The 7,282-nt window shown below is 34.0% G+C and overlaps 1 pseudogene across 1 annotated transcript; it reads right to left on the bottom strand.

Annotated features, from left to right (window-relative positions):
• Nucleotides 1-226: 226 nt before the first annotated feature.
• Nucleotides 227-3,575, bottom strand: LOC145135789 (tryptophan aminotransferase-related protein 3-like; annotated as a pseudogene). The gene is made up of 5 exons (XR_013720041.1): nucleotides 3,160-3,575; nucleotides 2,597-2,877; nucleotides 2,217-2,506; nucleotides 663-943; nucleotides 227-565 (listed from the first exon to the last, which is right to left on the bottom strand). The product of XR_013720041.1 is annotated as a tryptophan aminotransferase-related protein 3-like (transcript).
• Between the last annotated feature and the right edge of the window lie 3,707 nt (nucleotides 3,576-7,282).

The following is a 7,282-nucleotide window of genomic DNA, read 5'->3' as shown; positions in this document are numbered from 1 at the left end:
TGCTCCAAATCTAAATGCTACTTCACGTAACGTTTAACAAAACACTACCGGCTAGAAGCTACCTGCCACCCGCTACAAGCTACCGCTACCAATTATTTTTGCCAAAGACACCCTTTATCTAAATTGGTTTATAGAAACAAGCATGCACGTTCTAATACACATGTATATAATTATGTGTACATATATACAATTCATGTTGTATACATGTTGAATTTTACATATTATAATCAACCAATCAATTATGTTCCAATTATAAAAAAATTGCCCAAACATTGAGGGTTACTTTACACAAGGTCAATAGGCATAACCCCTTTATATCAATTTCTTTAAATTTTAATTCCTATAATCCTTCAAATTGACTCGATTTTACCATTTTCAAGAGACATTAACTCAGTGAGTCGTAGCAGAAGCAAATCAAAGTCATCTTGACTCTTGATAAGACTTAATCTGGCATAACGATCTTTGGCCTTGTAAGTACTTCCACCACGGCTTGCAATTTTTCCAGCTTCTAATACCGCACCACAATCGTCCTCTTCTTCTCGCTCACATTTTACCCATGCGTAAGCTACAATGATTATCAAGTCATGTATTCTTCTAATTTATAAAGTTAAACTTACTCAAAACACAAAAAAGAAAAAGAAAAAGAAAAAAGGTAATATTACCAGGAGATGGTAGCCTAGTTTTGTTAAAGAAATTGCAATGGAGAGGGTGTCTCTCTTGGATTGAAAATCTTGTTGACTTTGAGAAGACGGAAGTCAACCTATCCCAACGTTCTCTCATTTTAGCATAAGCAAATTTGAAAAGTTGTTTACCATCGTCTTCAACGACTACTTTTAGAAGCTTCAAAACTCTTAATTGGGTGTCCTTTGAAATCCCTAAATCAGCAACTTCCATATATTTTGAAACTTTCTCATATACATCCTTATCTTTTATCACCGCCCATCTATATATAATGAAGTATTGACAAAATCTCGTTATATAAAATCCATAAGACAAGAAAGAAGTAAAAACATATGTAAAATATGTAAAATGTAGGATATATGTGAATCCTTGTGTACTATCTGTAAGGTATATGTGGAGTCAAAGATTATCTCTTTAAAAGAGCCCTTATATATAGAGAGAGGGAGACTTCGATACTTATTGGACCATATCGCACCGATGTGGGATACAATAACACTCCCCTCAGATTCGGAAGCTCGATAATGATACATAGGGATGTGTTAAACCAAGGGGGCACGGGACGCCGACTCTGATGCCATTGTGTTAGTTATCCCATATTGGTGCAACACAATCCCATAAGTGTCTATATATGTTGTGGTATCCCTTATCTTCATAAGGGTTCTTTTAGAAAGAGGGAAGACTCAAACATATATAAACATTTATTGGACCATGTCACACCAATGTGGAATACACTAACACTCTCCAAAAAGTCTTTATGGAGAACGATGAGACTCCAACATATATAAAGACATAAAAGATCATGTCTTACCGATGTAGGATACACTAACACTCTAACTCGTAAATGGAAGCTCGATGAGGTCAGACAATGATGTGTTAATTAAGTTCCATGGGTGAAAATAGTCTTTATGGAGAAAGATGAGACTCCAACATATATAAAGACATAAGAGACCATGTCTTGTTAATTAAGTTCCATGGGTGAAAATAGTCTTTATGGAGAAAGATGAGACTCCAACATATATAAAGACATAAGAGACCATGTCTTACCGATGTAGGATACACTAACACTCTAACTCATAAAGGGAAGCCTGATGAGGTCAGACAATGATGTTTTAATTAAGTTCCATGGGTGCAAAATCGGCTCTGATACCATGTAAGATATGCATGGAGTCCTTAGTTTACTCTCCAAAAGAGCCCTTATGGAGAAAGGGAGACTCCAATGTATAGAGACATAATGGACCATGTCACACCAATATAAGACACGCGGACGTAAAACCTACCCAAAACACTAGCACTCCTCCTCAGATGGAAGCTTAATAAGGTTAGACAATGATGTGTTAAGTCTTGTGGGTACAGACGTCGACTGTGATATCATGTAAGATAGATGTGGAGTCCTTAGTTTTCTCCTTAAAATAACCTTTACAGAGAGACGAGAGACCCCAACATATATAAAGACATAAAGGACCATGTCGCACCAATATATAAAGACATAAAGGACCATGTCGCACCAATATCAGATACATTAGTATAAAACTTACCCAAAACGCACAGCAGCATGGCCTGTGAGCTTTGAAAGAGTAAAGATCATGAGATCATGATCAGAAGGGCCTGGAATCGGTGTAAAATGTGGCCACAAATATGCATGATCGTATATAGTCTTCCCTCCAAGAACCGATGTCTTTAACTCCCCATCTGGATTGTTTGGTGAGGTTACAAATTCAATCACATCCATGTTGTTTTTTGTTGCATTATTCAATTTCCATGAGTTTGTATCTCCTTCAAATTGAAAATCCTCCGAATTAAAAAAAGATGTTTGAGTCTCATACATCTGTAGATCATCAAACAACCAATCCAATCAATAAATCATAAAAAACATACATCTGGAATAGGATTTTTATAGTGATTAAAACTTGTTTACCGGATAGTATGGGATTGTAGCCACAACATTGGAAGGTGAAGACGAGTTTTCAGAAGAAAGAGCATAAACAGCTGCACTAAGGAGTTGAGATAACCAAGTATCGATATTCAGTGATTGCATTCCCCACAATGGAATGTAATTTGCGGATGTATTTTTCCACCTCCGATGACATCATAGTGTAGTCAGCGTATCTGTAACTCATTCGATGCCATCCTGATACAACAATCGCACTCTTCTCTGCATTTTGCATCCAAAATGGTTCCAAAAATATTGGATCCCCACTGCACAAAAACGATAGCTAGTAAGTTTGTTTGTTCATCTTTCTGATAAGCCCGATGCACAAATCCAATTGATCATGAAATCTATGCAGTTTGCAGAATAACCATATACAATTAAACGGATTGGACCTTGAACTTTAGAACAAGTATTTCATGAATCGTCATGTTTAAATAATTCACCACTAGATTTATTATAATCCTTTCTGGCTTTCTGGTTTAACTAACAGTTTGAATCACAAACTCATGTTAAAGTCAACGAAAATAGAATATGAAGGAATCACCCACCCACCAGCATCGGCAGAACAATCGGGAGAGAATTCAGAGCAATCAGTACCACCATAACAATCGTAGCACTCACAAACAGTTTGACCATAAGAAATCAAACTATCAAGGTAAGCTCTGCCATGCCCGGAACATGAGATTGCTGCAACGGCTTCCGCCTCCGCAGCTGCTTTTTCACTCCAAGTCAATGACGGACGATAAACAGTCTCATGCTTCTTCTCTCCCCACTGTAAAGCTCCTCCACCTCCACCTACGTACAGGTTTATGCTGAATAATATATTGATCACTATCGAGCTCAATAAACAAAATCCATAACAATATTTCTTCGTTTTCTCCATTCTGCTTTTTCGGATCCCTGGAGGTTTGTTTATGATTTTATAGATGATGAAATGAACATATCTTAGTCGTTATTCATGAGAACGTGCGTCCAGAAAATATTATCATTGGCCTAATGAAATTGAACTTATATGCAACTAGCTTCTAGAATTCTGAAAAAAAAATAAATTTAAATATTATATGATATATAAACTCATTCTTTGGGACGATTTATTAATAAAATAATGCAATACCAAATGCGATTATAATTGTCTATATTAAATGAAGAATTATAAGAAAAGCAATTAAACATTTGAATATTACAAGTAGTTATTATAAAATGTCCTTATGATAAATTAATTATACGAAAAGCAATTAAACATTTGAATATTTCAAGTAGTTATTACAAGGGTCAACGTCATTAAAACCCAAACAATTTTTCATTTTATTTATTTATTTATTTTGTTTTTAAAATGTCCTTATGATAAATTTTGGTAAAAGTGAATCAATTTTGTAGGGTCTTTCATTAAGTGTGTCTGAACCACTGGATCGACCTTCAAATGCCATTTGTTAAGAAATACTTTGACGGAAAGAAGAGAAGAAAATATGTTAAATTGGGTTCGATGCTTACCTTATATTTGAAACTCAATCTTGCCATATAGGATCATATGTGGCTTCAACGTCACAATATTGTTATGTCATTTATTTGGTAACCTGCTAGATCGATGGTAACCGGTCAAATTGGTTGACATTACAAAAAAATTGTAAATGTAATGACATAATTGAGAAAAACAAAACATGATGTCAAAATCAAAATTTTGGTAAACTTAGTGACTTTATTGCAATTTGGGAAAAATGTTTACCAAGAGAACATGAGATACCGGTCATTTGGTTGATATTGCAACAAAATTGTAAATATAGTAACTTAATTGAAAGAAAAAAAATATGGTGTTAAAATCGAAAATTTTGATTAAATTAGTAACTTTATTGCAATTTACCCATATTTATACTCCCAAGTCCCAGATATCTTGAAATTGTCTCGTTAAAATAAGACGAAGAGTATCTAGGGTTTTACACCATCAAAATTACTGGTAAGTAATAGTATACACGTCGTATCCTTCTCTTGTGTAATTCCCTCTCAAACCTAGACAACTCAACTAAATTTGCCATCAATTCAATTTGTTCTTTTAACTTCCAGATTGTATCCTTGTAACTTTTTTCTAGAGGTGGATCTTTCCACTCGAAGTACTTACAATGCTTGCATAAAATCAAAATAAAAACACAAATTAGGGTTTACTAGTCCGATTCTAAGGATTTCGTTTTATAAAACAAACACGAAAATTTTCAGATTCATAATCACTTGGCACTAGATTACTTTAACTTATCAGGGAGTTAGGATAATTCAGGAAATGATGAGCACGGTTTTCCTTCTTCCAAGATTCTCGTTCTTTAAAAGACAACGGTTAGAAGAAAATGGGATATGCATTTTGAGATACGATTGTTAAAGAATGGCTATTCCGTGAATAGTGCAATGATTTTGAGGTCGAAATTGATGACGAACGAATGTGTACTGATCCAATAGCTTTTAAACTGCGTAACAAAGAAATAAGCTAAATTTTTTATTTGTAATTTGTAAGATTCAAGAGAATACTTGATAAAAAAAACCTTACATATATCTAACAATACACTCATATTTGTATGACACCATGAATCTAAACCTTGAAAGCCATATACATAAAAGCGAATTTGAAACGTATTTGTAGTTAGATATGAAGGAATATGATGAAGCTTTTCACACTGAACACATAATACTTTGAAACAAAATGTGAGAGTGCGATGAATGTGAGGATGACATTATGAGATTTTTAAGTACCAGTGAGAAAAAAGAGAACGAGGACTTAATTTTGGTCTATTCAAGGGGTGATTGGATTGTTATTTGAACTCTAAAAGTGTTTGCAGACAAAAGTGTTTATTGACTTATAGTGGTGGTAAAAGACATTTTTTCAAAAAGTATTTGGATTAGCTTTTATGGTGAAAAAAGCAATAAGTCAATAAGTTAAAAAGTGTTTGGCTTAAAATATCATTTTTGAAGTTATTTTTGTAAAAAGTTAAGTTTTACATGCTTTTTAAAATCTGCTTTTTGAAGCTAATGGAAAAGCTATACTAAAAAGTGCTTTTAAGATTGCTAAACACTTTTTTTTACTTATTGACTTTTCAAAAAGCCAATAAGTCAATAAGTTGTTTTAAAAAGCAATCCTAAACACCTCTCAAACCCAAACCACAAGAAGAGTCTTATTTAAGAAGCCGTATGACTATACACAATAATGTCAAGTCAGTTGACATATGGCGCCTATGTAGACATGTTATTTGCCACATCGTGTTATGAATAACCAAGAAACTAGTAAAATACCACCCAATTCCCTTCAATAGAAGGTGATTTCATTTTTATACCTTATGATGCACAAAATTAGTTTAGGGATACTTTGTAACCAAAAGGAAAAGGTTGTTTGGCTTTAGTGACATTAACCCTAGTTATAAACCAAAACGAAATGCTCTAACGACAACATTTTTAAACATTTTGCGGCCATGAAATCTAAGACCCTTGTGAAATATAACTTTGAAATCATCTCATTTCCTACAAAATCCCCATCACTCCTTACAAAATATGATATCTAGTAAAATCCGACAACGTACTACAAAACATCATGAATTTTCACCCAAAACTTTTTTCTTTTATTTTGAACTAATTTATATCAGAAAAATGTTAGTGGGAGTCTTATTAATAAAACATCACTAGTATTTCTTAGAAAATCTTTCAAAAGTAATCCATCGAAATCCAAAGTTGTAAAACCCAACCAAAACAAGTATCAAAATCAAGTGTAAATGAAACATCACGTGAAGTCTCAAACTGGTATCATCACTACTATCCAAAAGATTATAACTTCCCCAAAGATCCCAACCTCACCAGGCCATCAATATCAAGCTACCTACACCAATGTAAAAGGCACAACAACAGACGATAAATAAGTGTCAGCATCAGCACAAGGATTCAATCTTAAGCACATATGCATGGAAACAAAATATACACATACACCACGTCAAGTCATGTAATCACATCAATCCATGCAACATACTGATGGGTTTTATGCAAAACAAAAAAAACTTAAACTCTTAAGTGTGTATGCAACCCTAATAAAGATCTATGTTTTCTCTTTTGAATCTATAACTGTGAACATCAAAAGGAAACCTTAAGAACACTAGGCTATTTTCGAAAAGACCAAAATAGGGTTAAGGATTACATACCTTGATTGTTATTATAGCAAATAACAAAGAAACCTTATTGTTGATCCTTTGGAAGCAAGCACCACAATTGTCGTGCCTCTAATGGAATCTCACCCAACACAAGCAAGAGGATGAGAGGAGAGGGAGAAGAATTTCGTCCAAGGCTTCTTAAAGGAAGGAGTGCACCAAATTGTCAAGGGTTATGGCCCTTTATATAGTTGAGGTATATTTGTGCCAAAGCTAGGGTTTAAGGAGGAAATCCTAAATCCCTTTGCTTGGTGACCAAGCAGCCCATTCCCCTCATCCAAGGGGCTTGGACGAAAACTCATTGGGCTTGTCCAAGTAATTTTCGTCCACCTCATTCAATGAGGTCCTTGGGCTTCTTTCCTCAGCTTTCAATAAATAACCAAACAGACCATGCACTTTTAATTAATCAAATTAATCCTAAATTTAATTCCAGTTAATTTCTGATCAATTATTAATTAAATAATATGATTTCTAATTAATATATTATTTTCATAATATATTA

This window comes from Lactuca virosa, chromosome 9 (assembly GCF_052849685.1).
Source record: "Lactuca virosa cultivar CGN04683 chromosome 9, Lactuca_virosa_CGN04683_v6, whole genome shotgun sequence".
NCBI classification, from domain to species: Eukaryota; Viridiplantae; Streptophyta; class Magnoliopsida; order Asterales; family Asteraceae; genus Lactuca; species Lactuca virosa.
Note: the sequence above shows the minus strand (reverse complement) of the source record. Positions and strands in the feature narration are given on the sequence as shown.